At 37.7% G+C, this 17660-nt stretch overlaps 1 long non-coding RNA gene across 1 annotated transcript; it reads right to left on the bottom strand.

The window, feature by feature from the left end:
- Positions 1 to 601: 601 nt before the first annotated feature.
- Positions 602 to 16022, bottom strand: LOC139041531 (uncharacterized). Its single transcript, XR_011496837.1, has 3 exons — positions 15917 to 16022; positions 14595 to 14694; positions 602 to 863 (listed from the first exon to the last, which is right to left on the bottom strand). It is a non-coding gene; the product is annotated as an uncharacterized lncRNA (long non-coding RNA).
- Positions 16023 to 17660: the final 1638 nt, after the last annotated feature.

Below are 17660 nucleotides of genomic sequence, written 5' to 3'. Positions count from 1 at the left end.
AAAAATACACACTCTACGATCTATTTTAACAGTGACTTTTAAGAGAATATTTTCTCATTTGACTGTTTTATTTGAAACTAAAGTGAAAGGGGATGGACTTGATTTTGTTGATGCATCTGTTTAGTTGTATTTTTGATAATTAAAATAATACAGAGCTCTAAAGCGTATTACCAATTTTTAAACATGCAATCTATATCTAATTGACAGAAACTATTAGCCACTGTCTTTAAGCTGAATTAACATGTTAACGGTGATCATGCTATTAAAGCTGAAAATAGCTGGGGAGAATTTCTTTACTGCAAATCACACACAAATATTTTTTTAAAATCCTCACAGACATTGCATTCAATACAATATTTGTTCTTCAGATAAAAAGAAAAATTTAAGAGGAAGCTATAACGCATGTCAAACATTTGAAGACCTTTCATATGGCAGGAGAAATTCATCATGGGTTGCTCTAGACTAAGCAGGAAATAGTGGCTTAAAATAAAGATATGCTAGTAATTAAGACTCTCTGCCAGTGAGATAGACTTCCTAAGGAGCAACGAGCACGTGGACATGGTGATACTCGAGCATGGACTGGATAACCACATCAGTGATAGCGGAAAAGGCACAACTTTATTGAATGCTGAGCTGGGTTAGGCAACTGCTCTAAGATTCTATGGTAATAAGAAATTTCTATTACCAACTCCGTTTATAATGAAAACCACATTTTTCTCACAGGTCAAAGCCAGTGGGAAATGATGCACTATAATAGAAATCAACTGGATTCCCTGCAGGCATCTTCAGCCTCTTTTCATCCACGAGGTTAGCTCTGCAGGGAAATTACACAGTTCAGTTTCCTCCACTTTGGAAGCAGCAACCTTCAGAAAACAATAGAAAGAAAATGGGTCATTGTGCGAGCCAGTAGTGACTTGTTCCATGATGATCATTATTGCATTCATTGTTTAAATTCTTGAGTCTGAAGGGAATTCTTTCTACAAACCAGTAGGGATCTAGTTTTTTGGCATGAAGATATTTATGTTTTTAAAAATTTATTTGGACCTATAAAGCAGTCACGGAAATAAATCAAGACCAAGCTGAGACTTGAATGCATGTGGGTGGACTCCAACACATCAGGGTATGAGGCAGAAATAATTTTATATGGACAGAGTTTTCCTGGTTTTTCTCCTTATACCTTTCTTCTCTCAAATAATTGAAAGCAATAGGTTATTTTCTGTTTGAATTATTTTAAAACAAAAGGAGAGATTTCTAAAAGGTGAATTCAGTACAGTTTATGTTTTGCTGTATTTTAACTAGATCCTGAATATCATGACCCCCTTGTCTTGTCTTGTTTTCGATAAATTTGTGTAAATTGGGTACCATGATTTTACCATTCATAGAATCGTGTATACTTGCAGGAAGTATCATTGAACATCAGTTAAGATCCATTTTATTGAACTAAAGGCCTGTTAGAGTAGTGGTTCCCAAATAAGAGGATTTTGTCCCCCGGGGAACATTCGTTGATGTTCAGAGACGTTTTTGGTTGTCACAACTTGGGAGTGCTACTGGATTCTAATGGGTAGAGAATAGGGATGCTGCTAAGCATCCTAAATCACACAGGACAGCCCCCAGAAAAAGACTTATCAGCCCCCAAAATCAATATGGCCAACGTTGAGAAACCCTGTGTTAGAGATTAGTGTGGCCCTTTTTATTCACAGCCTCACTTAAGAGTTGCTTGAAATAGTACTTTCCTATTTCTTATGTGTAGAATACTTGTTCTTACTGGTAAAGAAGCTTGCTTTATTCAATAGTAAAAGCTACCCTTGATAAATCTTCCTGTTCAGGAGAACGGAAAACAAGGGGACCTTATTGGTTATATCTAACAAAAGCCAAGATTCACCATAATTCATTTGTTCACCCATTTATTCAACTAATATTTATGAAAGGTATCCTAAGTGTTAGGTCCTCTTCAAGGTACTGAGAATATAGCAAAGAAAAAACTCTTGACTTCATGGGGCTTTGATTTAATAGAAGAGGACCCATCGATCAATCCATACACAGATGGACATTCGTACAGAGATACATAAGTGAATGCTGTAAAGAAACATAAAGTAGGGAAGGGGAGTGGAGAGTGCTGGAGGAGGAGGTTGCGGTTACTAATTAGGGTGGTCAAGGAAGGCCTCAGTGAAAAGTCCATTGGAGTACAGACGCAAAGGTCATAAGGGAGCAAGCCATACAACATTCTAGGAGAAAAGCATTACAAGGTAAACAACAAGACAGCAAGTGCAAAGGCCCTGTGTTACAGCAAAGCGCCACATGGCTGAGGCAGAGCAAATGAAGGGCAATGGGAGAGAGTGAGTCAGACATCACAGGGGCCAGATCACGTGAGGCCCTGAAGGTGAGTATAGGGACTTTGGCTTTTATGTCAGATGAGTTAGAGACCTTTGGAGGACTTTGACCAGGACCACTCCGGTTCAAGTGAGCTATTCTCAGGCTTTGTCTCTATCAGCCTGTGTGCTCTTCAGTTCATAGCCAGAAAATGTAAATGGATGAAATGGCAGGGTAGAGATGATAATGTTAGCCTTGTCTTTCAGCTGTGATGAACACAGTGCTCCCAGGACAACAGAGCTTATTATTAATGTGCAGAAACTGGACCAGTCTGAAGAACACAACACAACACAACACCCAGACTGGAAAGGTGATCCATGGCACTGGGGATGCGGGGGGTGATGTGGTTGTGACCCTGTGAACTGGCAGACCTTGATCAAATAGAAAACATAATGATGCACGTGAGCAGAGCCTTCATCGGACCAGAAGACTCAAACCCTGGTCTTAATGATAGTAAACCTGCAGGCCAGGTGCCCTGCATCTGATGTGGCCCTGTTGATGCTACCAATGGATGGGAATGATCCTAAAGGGTCACTGCTGGGTACATTGTGCCCAGCTGTCTTGACCCTGTCCTCAGCCTCACTCCTCCCCTGAGACTGGATGAGGCTTAGGATGGGCTAAGGGCCATGGTGAGGCGGTACGGAGGCAAGATGGAATGCCACTCTGAGAGGACATGAAGCCAAGAGGTGAGGTGAGAATGGTGGGGAGTGTGGATGTCTCTGGTTCAAAATAATTGGTAGTAAAAGGAAGTATTTTACAGTTTGGAATGAGGTTAAATTCTGGATTAAAAAAGCAGCACCGACATTCTCCATGAATGCATGTTAGCACCAACCTGGCCATGTCATAAGCTATATTTTCTTTAGAAAAATGTCCTGTAACAGCAATAATATTATGTAGAAACTGCAATGTTTAATTCCTTAGGATGTAGGGGATAAAGATTTTAAATCAAATGTTTCGAGCCTATTTTTAATGGCTTCTGTTAGGGAATTTTGAGAGAGGAAAAATAAAAGGGAAATTTGGGAAATTAAGTATTACCACATTCAGCCTGGGTTTTGAGAGAAGGGTCAGAAGAGAGAGAATCCTGGAGATGGAGATTCCAAGGCCCCACACTGGATCCTTCCATTCAGGGAAACTTCTTGGAAAAACAATTGGATGACCACTTGCAGTGGAAATGTGTTTTGAAAATTCTCAGTTGACTGCACATGCGTGCAAACCATAATAAATATCAGAAGGTGCTTGTAAGACAAATGTTGGGGTTGAAAAAAATTAATGAAATGTAGCAGTGCCAAGTTCTCGCTTATTCAGAATTTTGTTAATCCTCCTCATCAGAGTCAATATTAATAATAAGAATAAGTTTTAAATGTGCCTGGGCCCATAGGGAGCCTGGGGATTCCACTCAAATATAAAGGGCAGTTCTTTGCTCATTCATTCCCATTCTCTTCACCTTCTTGACAAATGATGCCTTAAGGAACGGACACTGCCTGGGTGGGAATAATGGTACCAGTAATGACAGCAGAACACTGAGTGCTTTCTGTGAGTCAGGCTCTGTTCTGGCTCCTCACATATGGTCCCTCCTTTGAAGCACAACAAGCATCAGCAAATGTTAGTCCTTAGTCGCACAAAGTACTTTCACTTCAAGAGACGCTGTTTTAATCTACGATTGAATATAGGAAGGAAGCATTTCTCATCCATGTGTGAGCTTTAAACAGAGAATAAAGCAGAGAGAGCTCATACTTTTTTGGAATAGGGAAAATGAAAAGATGTTAGCTCTGAGACTTTGCAGGAAATAGATTGGAAAGGAGGGTGAAACAGATAAGGAAGAAAATGGATTGATAGCTAGAAAGGGTCTGGAGAAAAGTAGTAGTTGGCACTGATTCGCAATGAACTAGGACCAGGCAGACCCGAGGATGCTAGTTAGGGGACATTAAACAGAAGAGATGGGACCAACAGAGGTGGGGACAGTGTGTTCAGCAGGTCAGGAGATGGACAGGTGGGGCTAGAGCATCAAGTGTGCAGTGGAGATGTACTGTCACAAATCTCGGGGACTGGGCAAGTTTGATACTGTTATTCTTGTCTGTTCTTTTAATTTTAAAAAGCTATCATTTTCACTTAACCTATACCATGTAAAAGTTACTTGTATGTGCATAGTTTTAAGTTGAAGATTAGAATAACTCCATGCAGTAGGTACGATACACTTAAACTCTTTCATCATCACTCCTGCAGTTTCAGAAAACCACTTCCTTCTTCCTTTCTTCCTTTTTCCCTCCCTCCTTCCCACCCTTCCTCCCTCTCCCCTTCCTTCCATTAATATTAATCTCTAGCCAAAACTCTAGTTGATGAGAGCACTATGAAACGTTAGCCCAGCTGTTACTTCCAGAAGGTTCAACTGATGTCCTCATACCTTTCATAAACATAATTGAAAAATCTGCTCTTTTGCTGTTTAACTTTGTGATACAACTCTTTTCCTTCACATTCTCCAGCTGGTCAGATACATAAAACTAACAATGCATTCTTTGAGACGTAAACTGGCAGGGACAACATAACTCATCCAGGCAGTGTTTCCTTAGTTTACCCTGTTCCAATCCCAGAGCAGTCTGATGGATCAGAATATAACTGTTCTCTTCCTTTTTTCCCATAAAGGACTGGGGGTCTGCAAGGGATCATTATGAGAAAATCTCACCATTGGTTTCAGAGAGCAGATTACTAAAAGAAAATCTTGCCAAACTGGAATTCCTAGGAAAAAACACTTGCAGGAAATTCAAGAAAAGGGTCAGACATAGCAACACCTGTATCCAGTCCCATGAGACAAAGCTGGTGCTTCTAGAAGAGAACAAAGGCATGGAAGACCTAATTCTGATATCGGTTGGGGCAAAACCAATGAGGATTTCTTCTCATTCTGAGTTCAGAATGGCATATTTTGGAACATGTGCCTGATGCTGAGAGATTTACATTTCCATGGAAGAAAATACAAAATGCAAGAAAAGATAAAGGAAGGAGGGAAGAAAGAAACAAAATCTTTTAGCCCCATCGATTTATGCTTCCTTTTAGCTCCTGCTTTACCACCATATCTTGCTCTGCACTTGCAATTGGGTGATATAATTCCATTTCTGAGTCATTTCTGTCCAAAAATGCAAAAGCTTAGATGTCTATGGAAGCAGAGCCTCTGCTCTTTATGGAGTAAGATATTTCAAAAGTGGCCAATCCTCCAGGGGTAAGTCATTTGGGGAATGCTACCAAGAGGAGGTGCATGCAATTCTCCAGAACCAGAAGTAGAGTGTCTATAGTCTTTGCAGAGCCTTTAAGATGATGTGGGGAAAAGGGATAATATTAATTGAGCCAGGAGTATATTATTAGGGCCTTGTTAAGAAGTGAACTAAATTTCACTCTGATACAAGCTTTTCCACTATCCCAATATATCAAAGGGAAACTCCAAAGTCATAGATGGATGTCTTTGCCCCTAGGAAATATCAAAGAGCTTGGTATCACTAATTCTTTACAGAAATATTTAGACTTATTTTAAGTTTATTACAAGTATCACTAGAATTTTGTTTCTCTTCTATTGTTTCAAAGGGCTTTTAACATCATATGTTTCCCCTCCAATAAATAGTTATTTGGGAGGAAAAAGATAGCATAATTGTACAATAAAAATATTATAGTGTAAACCATGCCTATAGTTATGTCTCTGATTTCATTCCTGATATTGTTTCTTTGTATTTTAAAAATTATTTTGGTAGACAACATTAGTCTTCATTAACCTTGATTCAAAAAACTAGCTTTTGGTTTGATCCTATTGTGTAATTTTTTCTATTTTATTAATTTCTGTTCTCGTCTTCATTTCTCATTTCTTTGAGTTAATTCTATTGTTCTAACTTCTTGACTTGGACTTTTAGCCCATTAACTTTGTAGTCTTCCTTAATTTCAAATACAATCAAGCTCTAATATATTAGTCTCTATTCTGGGACATCTAGTATAAGGCGATAACTGCTTTTCCAAGTTTTATACATGAAGATGTTCATTGCATGTTGTTTATAGCAGTGCAAAGATCTAACAATAAGGAAATTGTCTAGAATGTTCAGTATTCGCCTATTACAATATTATATAATCTAAAATGATCAGAAAGCCCATATGATAAAGTGGGGAAGATATTTTTAATCAAAAAGTAGAGAATATTAAATGACGTTTACCTTTACCAAAAAAATATGTACATATGAACAAGGAGTTAAAAGAATCAGAAAAATTAAGTGATTGTCATTGTTTGAATAGGAGGTTAATTTGGTTTCATATCATTTTTTATAAACTTTAGATGAATAACTTTCAAAACCAAGTGGAGAATTTTTTCCTCAAAGAGAAAATGTTAGTTATTTGAACAATGAGTTGATATAGGCCACTTCATTGTTCCAAAGACAGAGAAGTGAATTATTGTTGTTCATTGATATGGGATTGGAGTAGATAGAGAGGGTAGATGGACTTTGTTTATTTTGATCTTCCTCCTTTGGATTGGCAAGGCAAATTTGCAAAGCAAGCAAATCCGTGATTCCTTTAGCTAAGAATGTGTGCGACAAATGCTTCACATAAAGTCTAGTTTAGACTGTAGATAATCCCACTGCCAGCTGGGCTAAATTATAGTCCCTACTGCAGACGTTGACTAGAGAAATAGGAAAAGATGCAGAATGCATGCACTAATAATAGGAGACCTGAAAACACGATTTATCAGGTGAATAAAAAATAAGTATAGATATAAAAGATCTAAAAAACTTAACTAATAGGACAAATCTTTTGCATTCATATCAAACATGATACCTTGACAACAGAGAATATGCCTTGCTCACTGTTTGGGAAGGAGTTATAAATACAGAAATGGGGAAAACTAGAATGAACCCCGTGAGGGCTGGTAACAGTGGTGCCCAGGAATAATCTACACTGCCTAAGGGGCGCTGATCTAAGTTCTTCCAACTCTATAGGCGTAGCTTAAATTCCTTCTCCATAAACCTTCTTGGAGAATCCATTCCCAATAATTTTTTCTCTTTGGAATTGATAGCTCTTATTGCCTTTACCAGTCACTTGGGAAAAATCAACTGCTCATTATTTCTTTCTATGAAATTTGACTCTTACTCCAACCTTCTGTTAGAACTGTCTTCTTGGAAGTTTTCATAATCACCAAATTCAACATTGTTTTTCTCAGATCTGAATTTCTAACATTGGCTTTCATGGCTCCTCATAAAAGTGGCTGATCCAAGACTGGAGAAGGGTAGGTGTAAGATAAGCCTGGAACATTTTGTTATACCAGAAAGGAAAGACATATTCAATAAGCTGATGGGAAATGTCATAAGTAGAAAAGATCCATCTTAAAGGGGCTCTCACTGGCCAAATATGCAACAACTTGAACATCAAAATAATTTGGTATAGTAATAAGTTATAAACTATTGAGAAAATTAAAATTCATGAGTCTATACTTATGAGAGAGGGAGGAGGAGGAGGAAGATGAGGATGGGGGATTCCCTTTTTTTTTTTCCTGAAGAAGGTTTGCCCTGTGGTAACATCTGTGCCAATCTTCCTCTATTTTTTAGTATGTGAGCCGCCAGCACAGCATGGCCACTAACAGAGTGGTGTAGGTCCATTCCTGGGAACCAACCCCAGGCCACCAAAGCAGAGCACGCTGAACTTAACCACTAGGCCACCAGGGCTGGCCCTGGGAGACTCTTGTGCACCGTAGAATACCACATGGCAATGGTGAATGTGAAGAGAGTGCTAGAGTTCAAAAATCATTATTTTGCTACCATCATAGTGAAGCTTGGATTAGGCAAGAATTATCAATGGATGTTAAACCAAGGGGAAATTTTAATAAGCGTAATATTTCCATAGTCTTAAAGTGTCTCTCCACGGACTTATTATTAGTTATAAGAGAGAAAAAAGTCACTATATATTGGAGACATCCACAACACCTTGACAGATGATCAAATTAAATCACCAATAAGGGAAACAAAGACATCAAAGCCACCTATGTAGTTTTCTGGGGGAGGGAATATAAAGTGAACATTTCTGGATAGATATTTTATGTATAAAATATATTTTAAAATATGTTTTTATATATAGGGAATATATATATATATATACATATATACTATATCTTTTTTTCCAGGTTTATTGAGATATAATTGACATACAACATTGTGTAAGTTTAAGATGTACAATGTGATGATTTGAGGCAGGTATATATTGCTAGTGATTAGCATAATAAGGGTAGCTAACACATCCTTTACTTCACATAATTGCCATTTTGTTGTGGTGGTGATGAAAACATTTAAGAGCTACTCTCTTAGCAACTGTCAAGTATACAGTACTGCATTGCTAACTATAGTCACCACACTGTACATTAGATCCCCAGAACTTATTCACCTTATAACTGGAAGTTTGTACCTTTGGCAAGTACTACCTCATTTCCCCCATGCCCTGGCCCCTGTCAGCCACCAAACAATTCTCTGTTTCTGTGACCATAAAGCCCTCGAGATTCATCTATGTTGTTGTAAATGGCAGGATTTCCTTCTTTTTATGGCTGAATAATATTCCATTGTGTGTTTGTGTCTTTCTATTTTCTTTTTCCATTCATCCATCAGCGGACACTTATGTTGTTTCCTTGTCTTCACTATTATGAATACTGCTGCAATGAACATGGGGGTGCAGATACCTCTTCAACACAGTGATTTCATTTCCATTAGATACATACCCAGAAGTGAGATTTCTGGATCATATGGAAGTTCTATTTTTAATTTTTTGAGGAACCTCCATACTATTTTCCATAGTGGCTGCACCAGTTTACATTCCCATCCACACTACACAAAGTTCCCATTTCTCCACATCTTCACCAACACTTGTTATGTCATTTTTTTGATGATAGCCATTCTCAGAGCTCCAGTGGTGTAATCAGTTAACATGCAATAGTTACGTGATGACAGCCATTCTAACAGGTGTGAGGTGATATCTCATTGAGATTTTGATTTGCATTTTCCTGATGATTAGTGATGTTAAGCACCTTTCCATGTAGCTGGTGGCCATTTGCGTGTCTTTGGGAAAACGTTTATTTAGGTCCTTTACTTATTTTTTAATTGGTCTATTCATTTTTATGCTACTGAGTTATATGAGTTCTTTTTATGTTTTGGATATTAACTCCGTATCAGAAATAGAGATGACAAATACTTTCTCTCATTCCTTAGGTTGCTGTTCATTTTGTTAATTGCTTCCTTTGCTGCGCAGAAGCTTTTTAGTTTGATGTCACACTTTTTGGTATTTACTTTTGTTGCTTATGCTTTTGGTGTTATATCCAAAAAGTCATTGACAAGACAAATGTCAAGAAGCTTTTCCTCTGTTTTCTCCTAAGAATTTCACAGTTTCAAGTCTTACATTTAAGTGCTTAATCCATTTTTGAATTAATTTTTGTGAGTGGTATAAGATAGGGGTCCAGTTTTATTCTTTTGCATGTGTATATCCAGTTTTCCCAACATCATTTATTGAAGAGACTATCATTTCCCTGTTGAGTATGCTTGACTCCCTCATTAAATGTTAGTTGACCATATGTGCATGGGTTTATGTCTGGGCTCTCCATTCTGTTCCATTGGTCTGTGTCTGTTTTTAATGCCGGTACTGTACTGATCTGATTACTATAAACTTATGATACAGTTTGAAATCAAGAAGTGTTATGCCTCCAGCTTTGTTCTTTCTCAAGATTGCTTTTAGCATTCAGGGTCTTTTGTAAAGGTAGTAGATCAACCAACTATGAAGATAATATGAAGGTCAAAAGACACAAAAGTCCTAAAATTATTTATTTCCATAATAAGAGGGCAATGGCTACACACACACACAAAAGAGGTTAGGTATGATATGAGAAACATAAAATGTGGGAGGAGGGGAGTAAAAGCATGGAGCTTTTAGCAAGAGGTCAAACTTAAGAGACCATCAACTTAATATAGATTGCTACACACGTAGGTTATTATATACAAACCTCATGGTAATCACAAACCAGAAACCTATAATAAATATACAAAAATTAAGAGAAAGGAACCCAAACATAATACTACAGAAAGCCATCTAACCACAAGGGAAAAGGCCAAGAGAAGAGGAAAGGAACAGAGAAGAACTACTAAAACACTCAGAGAAAAAGTAACAAAATGGCAGTAAGTAGATTGTTATCAATAACTACTTTAAATGTCAATGGACTAGATGCTTCAATCAAAAGGCATAGTGTGGCAAATTGGGTAAAAGTACAAGATTCATATATATGCTGCATACAAGAGACACACTTAAGTCATAAAGACAGTCACAAACTGAAAGTGAAGGGATGAAAAAAGATACTCCATGCAAACGGCAATGAAAAGAAAGCTGGGGTAGCAATTCTTATATCAAACGAAAGACTTTAAAACAAAAACTGTAACAAGGACAAAAAAGGGCACTACACAATGATAAAGGGAACAATCCAACAAGAGGATATAACACTTGTAAATATCTATGCACCCAACATGGAGCATCTAAATATGGAAAGCAATTATTAACAGACATAAAAGGAGAAATAGACACAACACAATAATAGTAGGGGACTTTAACACTCCACTCACACCAATGACTAGAACATCCAAACAGAAGATTAATAAGGAAACATTGACCTTAAATGACACATTAGACCAGATGGACTTAGTAGATATATACAAAACATTCCATCCAAAAACTGCAGAATGTGTATTCTTTTCAAATGCACATGGAATGTTCTCCAGGATAAATCACATTTTAGGCCACAAAACCAGTCTCAATAAATTTAAGAAGATTGGAATAATACCAAGCATCTTCTGTGACCACAATGGCATGAAACTAGAAATCATCTACAGGAAGAAAATCAGAAAAGCCACAAAAATGCAGAGATTAAACCAAATGCTACTGAACAACAATTGGGTCAATGAAGAACTCAAAGGAGAAATCAAAAAATATCTGGAGACAAATGAAAATGAATATATGACACGCCAAAATTTAGGAGATAGCAAAAGCAGTTCTAAGAGGGACATTTATAGCAATACAGTCCTACTTAAACAAACAAGAAAAATCTCAAATAAACAATCTAACAGTGAACATAAAGGAACTGGAAAAAGAAGAACAAACAAGACCCCAAATCAGCAGAAGGCAAGATAATAAAACTCAGAGCAGAAATAAATGAAATACAGACTAAAAAAACAATAGAAAAAAAACCAATGAAACTAAGAGCTGGTTATTTGAAAAGATAAACAAAATTGAAAACTCGTAGCTAGACTCATCAAGAAAAAGGGAGAGAAGGCTCAAATAAATAAAATCAGAAATGAAAGAGGAGAAATTACAACAGACATCTCAGAAATACAAAAGATAAGAGAATACAATGAAAAGATATAGGCCAACAAATTGGATGATCTAGAAGAAATAGATAAATTTTTAGAATCATATAATCTTCCAAAACTGAATCAAGAAGAAATAGAGACTTTGAATAGACCAATCACCAGTAAGGACATCAAAAGAGTAGACAAAATCCTCCCCAAAAATACAAGTCCAGAGGCCAGCCCAGTGGCATAGTGGTTAAGTTCATGTGCTCCACTTCGGTGGCCCAGGGTTCATGGATTCAGATCCTGGGCATGGACCTACATACTGCTCATCAATCCATGCTGTGGTGGTATCCCACATACAAAATAGAGGAAGATTAGCACAGATCTTAACTCAGGGACAATCTTCCTCACCAAAACAAAAATTAAAATAAAATAAAAGTCCAGACTAGACGGCTTCCCTGGTGAATTCTACCAAACATTCAAAGAAGACTTAATACCTATCCTTCTCAAACTCTTCCAACAAATTGAAGAGGAAGAGAAAGTTCCCAACTCACTCTATGAAAGCAATATTACCCTGATACCAAAACTAGATAGAGACAACACAAAAAAAGAAAATTACAGGTCAATATCACTGATGAATATTGGCACAAAAATCCTCAATGAAATATTAGCAAATCGAATACAACAATACATTAAAAAAAATCATACAACATGATCAAGTGGGATTCATTCCAGGGATGCATGGATGGTTCAACATCCACAAATCAATCAATGTGATGCACCGCATTAACAAAATGAAGAATTAAAATCACATGATCATCTCAATAGATGCAGAGAGAGCATTTGACAAGATACAGCATCCACTTATGATAAAAATTCTGAATAAAATGAGTATAGAAGTACCTCAACATAATAAAGGCCATATATGACAAACTTACAGCTAATATCATTCTCAATGGAGAAAAACTGAAAGCTATCCCTCTAAGAACAGGAACCAGACAAGGATGCTCACTTTCACCACTCTTATTTAACAGAGTATTGGAAGTCCTAGACAGAGCAATCAGGTAAGGAAAAGAAATAAAAGGGATCCAAACTGAAAAGGAAGAAGTGAAACTGTCACTACTTGCAGATGACAGGATTTTATATATAGAAAACCCTAAAAAATTCACCAAAATACTTTTAGAAATAATAAATGAATGTGGTAAAGTTGCAGGATACAAAATCAACATACAAAAATCAGTGGCGTTTCTATACACTAACAATGAAGTAGCAGAAAGAGAAATTAAGAATACAGTCTCATTCACAATTGCAAGCAAAAAATAAAATATCTAGGAATAAATTTAACCAAAGAGGTGAAAGATCTGTACACTTAAAACTATAAAACATTGTTGAAGGAAATTAAACAAGACACAAGGAAATGGAAAGATATTCTGTGCTCTTGGATTGAAGAATTAACATAGTTAAAATGTCCATACTTCCTAAAGCAATCTACAGATTCAATGCAATCCTTATCAAAGTTCCAACGACATTTTTCACAGAAATAGAACAAAGAATCCTAAAATTTATATGAAACAACAAAAGACCCTGAATAGCCAAAGGAATCCTGAGAAAAAAGAACAAAGCTGGAGGTATCACACTCCATGATTTCAAAGTATGGTACAAAGCTATAGTTACCAAAAGAGCATGGTACTGGCACAAAAACAGACACACAGATCAATGGAATAGAATCAAGAGCCCAGAAATAAACCTACACATCTATGAACAGCTAATTTTCAACAAGGGAGCCAAGAATATACTATGGAGAAGGAAATTCTCTTTAAAAAATGTTGTTGGGGAAACTAGACAGCCACATATAAAAGAATGAAAGTAGGCCATTATCTTACACCATACACAAAAATTAATTCAAAATAGATTAAAGACTTGAATGTAAGACCTGAAACCATGAAATTTCTAGAAGGAAACATAGACAGTATGCTCTTTGACATCAGTCTTAACAACATATTTTCAAGTACCATGTCTGACCAGGCAAGGGAAAAAATAGAAAAAATAAACAAATGGGACTACATCAAACTAAAAATCTTCTGCACAGCAAAGGAAACCATCAACAAAGTGAAAAGACAACCTAACAATTGGGAGAAGATATTTGCAAACTATATATCTGATAAGGGGTTAATATCCAAAATATGTAAAGAACTCATACATCTCAACAACAAAAAAGCTAATTACCTGATTAAAAAATGGGCAAAAGATCTGAACAGACATTTTTCCAAAGAAGATATACAGATGGCCAACAGGCACATGAAAAGATGTTCAACATCACTAGTTATCAGGGAAGTGCAAATCAAAACTTCAATCAGATATCACCTCATGCCTGTCAAAATGGCTATAATTAACAAGACAAGAAATAACAAGTGTTGGAGAGGATGTGGAAAGAAGGGAACTCCCATACATTGCTGGTAGGAGCGCCCACTGGTACAGCCACTGTGGAAAACAGTATAGAGATTCCTCAGAAAATTAAGACTAGAACTATCATACCATCCAGCTATTCCACTGCTGGGTATCTGTCCAAAGAACATGAATGGGTAAGGATATATACACCCCTATGTTCATTGCAACATTATTCACAATAGCCAAGCCTTGGAAGCAACCTAAGTGCCCAGCAAGAGACGAATGGATAAAGAAGATGTGGATATATACACAACAGAATACTACTCAGCCATAAAAATGACGAAATCTTGCCATTTGTGACAACATGGATGGACCTTGATGGTATTAGGCTAAGTAAAATAAGTCAGAGGGAGAAAGTCAAATACTGTGTGATCTCACTCATAAATAGAAGATAAAAACAATGGCAAACACACACATAGAAACAGATACTGGATTGGTACTTACCAGAGGGTAAGGGAGGAGGGTGGAGGGTGAAAGGGGTGATTAGGTACACGTGTCTGGTGATGGATGGTAATTAGTCTTTGGGTGGTGGACCTGATGTAATCTACACAGAAATCAAAAGATAATGATTTTCACCTGAAATTCACATAATGTTATAAACCAATGATAATGCAATTTAAAAAAGTCGAAGTAGGAGGAAGAAGAGGAGGAGGAGAAGAAAGAAGAAGAAAAAGAGCTTTAAAAAAAGCAAAGACAGCTTAGTATAGTGTTGTATGTAAATATCAAATGAGTCATAGAATATGTACTATAGGAGTCAAAAACTGAGAGAGATTTTTATGGCTTGGATGATTGGGGGAAGATTAGGCAACAAGCCAGCCTTAATCCAGTTTTTGAAGGACAGGACAGATGTACATTAAAGGCAGAAAGGAAAAGGAAGTATACTCTAGAACATGGAGAAAATACAAGCTTAAGTATGGATATGGGATTAAGGAATGTGCCTCAGAAGATGGTGGATTACAAACATTGGAATCACCTAGAAAAGTTCTAGATTTTGGTTGAGGCCTGAAAATACGTATTTTTTTAAAAAAACAATCTCAGGAGCTTCTTAGGTAGTCAGCCATGGATGGGTTCTTGTAAAAGAATAAAATAGAATTGGTCTGGAAACCCAATCCTGAGGAGAGATTGTAGCAGGCTTAAATTCTGATGAAAGGTGACCTCATGCCAATCCAAGAGAGTATTGTTCTATGTTTTTCGTTGAGGATGGTGACCTCATGCACTTGAGAGTGTTACCAGGGATGTTATCAGGCAATTACATGCAAGAGGAGCTAAAGGGAGATAGACTCAGCAGTTGAGAGCTAGAAATAAATACATAGGAGGAAGACGTTTTAAAAATCAAGACAAATGATTATGTGGAGGACGTTGCTAGAGATGCAAAAAGTTTCGATTGGTTGCTTGCGAGAATGATAGAACTAGTGATGGAAATGGGGAGAAAAAGAGGATTTTTTTAGGTAAAATGTTAAACCTGGGTTTAGATGCGTTGAGTCTGAGGTATATTATCCAATCGGAAAAGTTCAGTAGCCTTAGAGGAAGGTTTGACCTAACGGCACTGATTTTGAGAGTTCTGTGCACAGGAGAGACACGGAAGCTGCAGGTGGTGTGAGAATTTCTGCTTCCCAAGATCTGGATTTTTAGGACGCGATCATAGTTAATGAAATAGTGGAAACAAAAGGAGACAGTGAAGGACACAGAAGTCAACGAACTAGGCAAACCAGAGTTAACTAGCAGCATATTTCTAAAGTGAAGGAAAAAACAGGTTTTAGACTTACCGGTTGATGCCGCAGGTCACGCCCCAGTTGGCCAGCCTTATAATTGGGCTGTGGTCGACCTTAAAAACCTTCATCATTAAGAGGCAGTACACCATTTCTGAAGGCAGAAACAATGAAATGAACAGCGTACTTACATACTTTCAGGCGTGCCTACACCTGAAAAGGATACAGCCTCCTTTTTCTACTCATTCTTTCTACCCAGAATGTGGGATGTCCTAAACCAGCCACGCCTAAAGGTGGCGCTCTTTTCCCTTATTGCTCTTTCCTGATTCCACCCGCCATTTCTCCTCACCAGTGGATATCCTCTGCATGCTACTATACTACAGGCCTTGGTAAGATGGGATGTCTTGCCTTTAAATAAAGCCTGAAGTATTGGTTAATACATTGGACCCAATATTCTAATTGCTGAATCAAGATCATGTTTTGCAACTTAAAGTTTAAAGTGATTTACTACTACTTAAGAGTGACCAGGATGGTCAATGAGCCTGCCAGAGATTTTACCCGATGGAAAGGGATAAATACATGTTAAAGGGACATTGGGAAGTAAACTTAAAATTGCATTTTGAGCATCTATCATGAGTAGTACTTGCTTAATATACCAAAAATGTCCTGTTGTATTTCAAAGTTAGTGTACTATTCAACAAATATTTATTGAGTCTCACTCTTTGCTAAGCACTATTTAGAAACTGAAAGTACCGTTTTGAACTAAACAGACACTGTGCCTACCCTGAAGCATTTTATCTATTCAGGGAGCTGACATCCAGGTGCTCCACCATCTAACCAAATTTGAGAACCACTGTATTCAGGTGAAAAAGGGATTCTTCACAAGTCTAGCCTGTCTGGACTTGGGATCATGCGTGGAAACAGGAGTGATGTTCTAGTTGGAGAAATCTGATAGAGCTGATCATTTAAATTAGTGACTTTCCTCTTTAGATGAAACAGCAGTGACAGCAGGTTTCTCCTTATCCAAGGAAATCCCCTTAAAACTGGTATTTTTTTTTAAGGTATGCTTTTCAGTGAGGAAGATTGGCCCTGAGCTAACGTCTGTCGCCAATCTTCCTCTTTTTTTTTTTTTTCCTGCAAAGCCCCAGTACATAGTTGTGTGTCCTAGCTGTAGGTCATTCTTGTTCTTCTATGTGGGATGCCACCACAGCATGGCCTGATGAGTGGTGTGTAGGTCTGCGCCCAGGATCCCGACCAGCAAACCCCAGGCTGCGAAAGCAGAGCACATGAACTTAACCACTCAGCCCTGGGGCGGGCCACAAAACTGATATTTCAAAACTTGGTTAATTGTTGCTGTGAAAGCCACTGAGCGGATGTAGTTAATGTTTGCCATTTAGACAACCAGGAAATCTGAATCTCAAGGGAATGTATCAAAAATTCAAAACTCATTAGAAATTAATCATGGTGGTAGCAGCAGCAGCAGTCAAGCAGCAGAATCTAGAGAAGGCAGTAGTGAGTGCAGGGCAGTATCAAGGGCCCTGTGGCAGTGATCTCCAATGGCAGCAGGGGAGTGAGCACCTCCAGGGGTGTCCTGGGGCACAGTTTCAATGCTGGTTCCTGCTACCCAGCTCTCTCGCCTCGTGACATTTCCCAAGCCTGGTTTCCCGCCTTCCTTTCAGTTCTGTGAGTAAATTTCAAATCTTTCCAATAAATTCCTTTTCTGTTTACAATAGCCAGAGTTGGTTTCTGTTGCTTGCAATCAAGAATGCTAACTGATACAGGAAACAAGCTGGTACTTTGC

Source organism: Equus asinus, chromosome 22 (genome assembly GCF_041296235.1).
Source record: "Equus asinus isolate D_3611 breed Donkey chromosome 22, EquAss-T2T_v2, whole genome shotgun sequence".
NCBI lineage: Eukaryota > Metazoa > Chordata > Mammalia > Perissodactyla > Equidae > Equus > Equus asinus.
The sequence above is the reverse complement of the archived record's forward strand: the minus strand, read 5'-3'. Positions and strand labels throughout refer to the sequence as shown.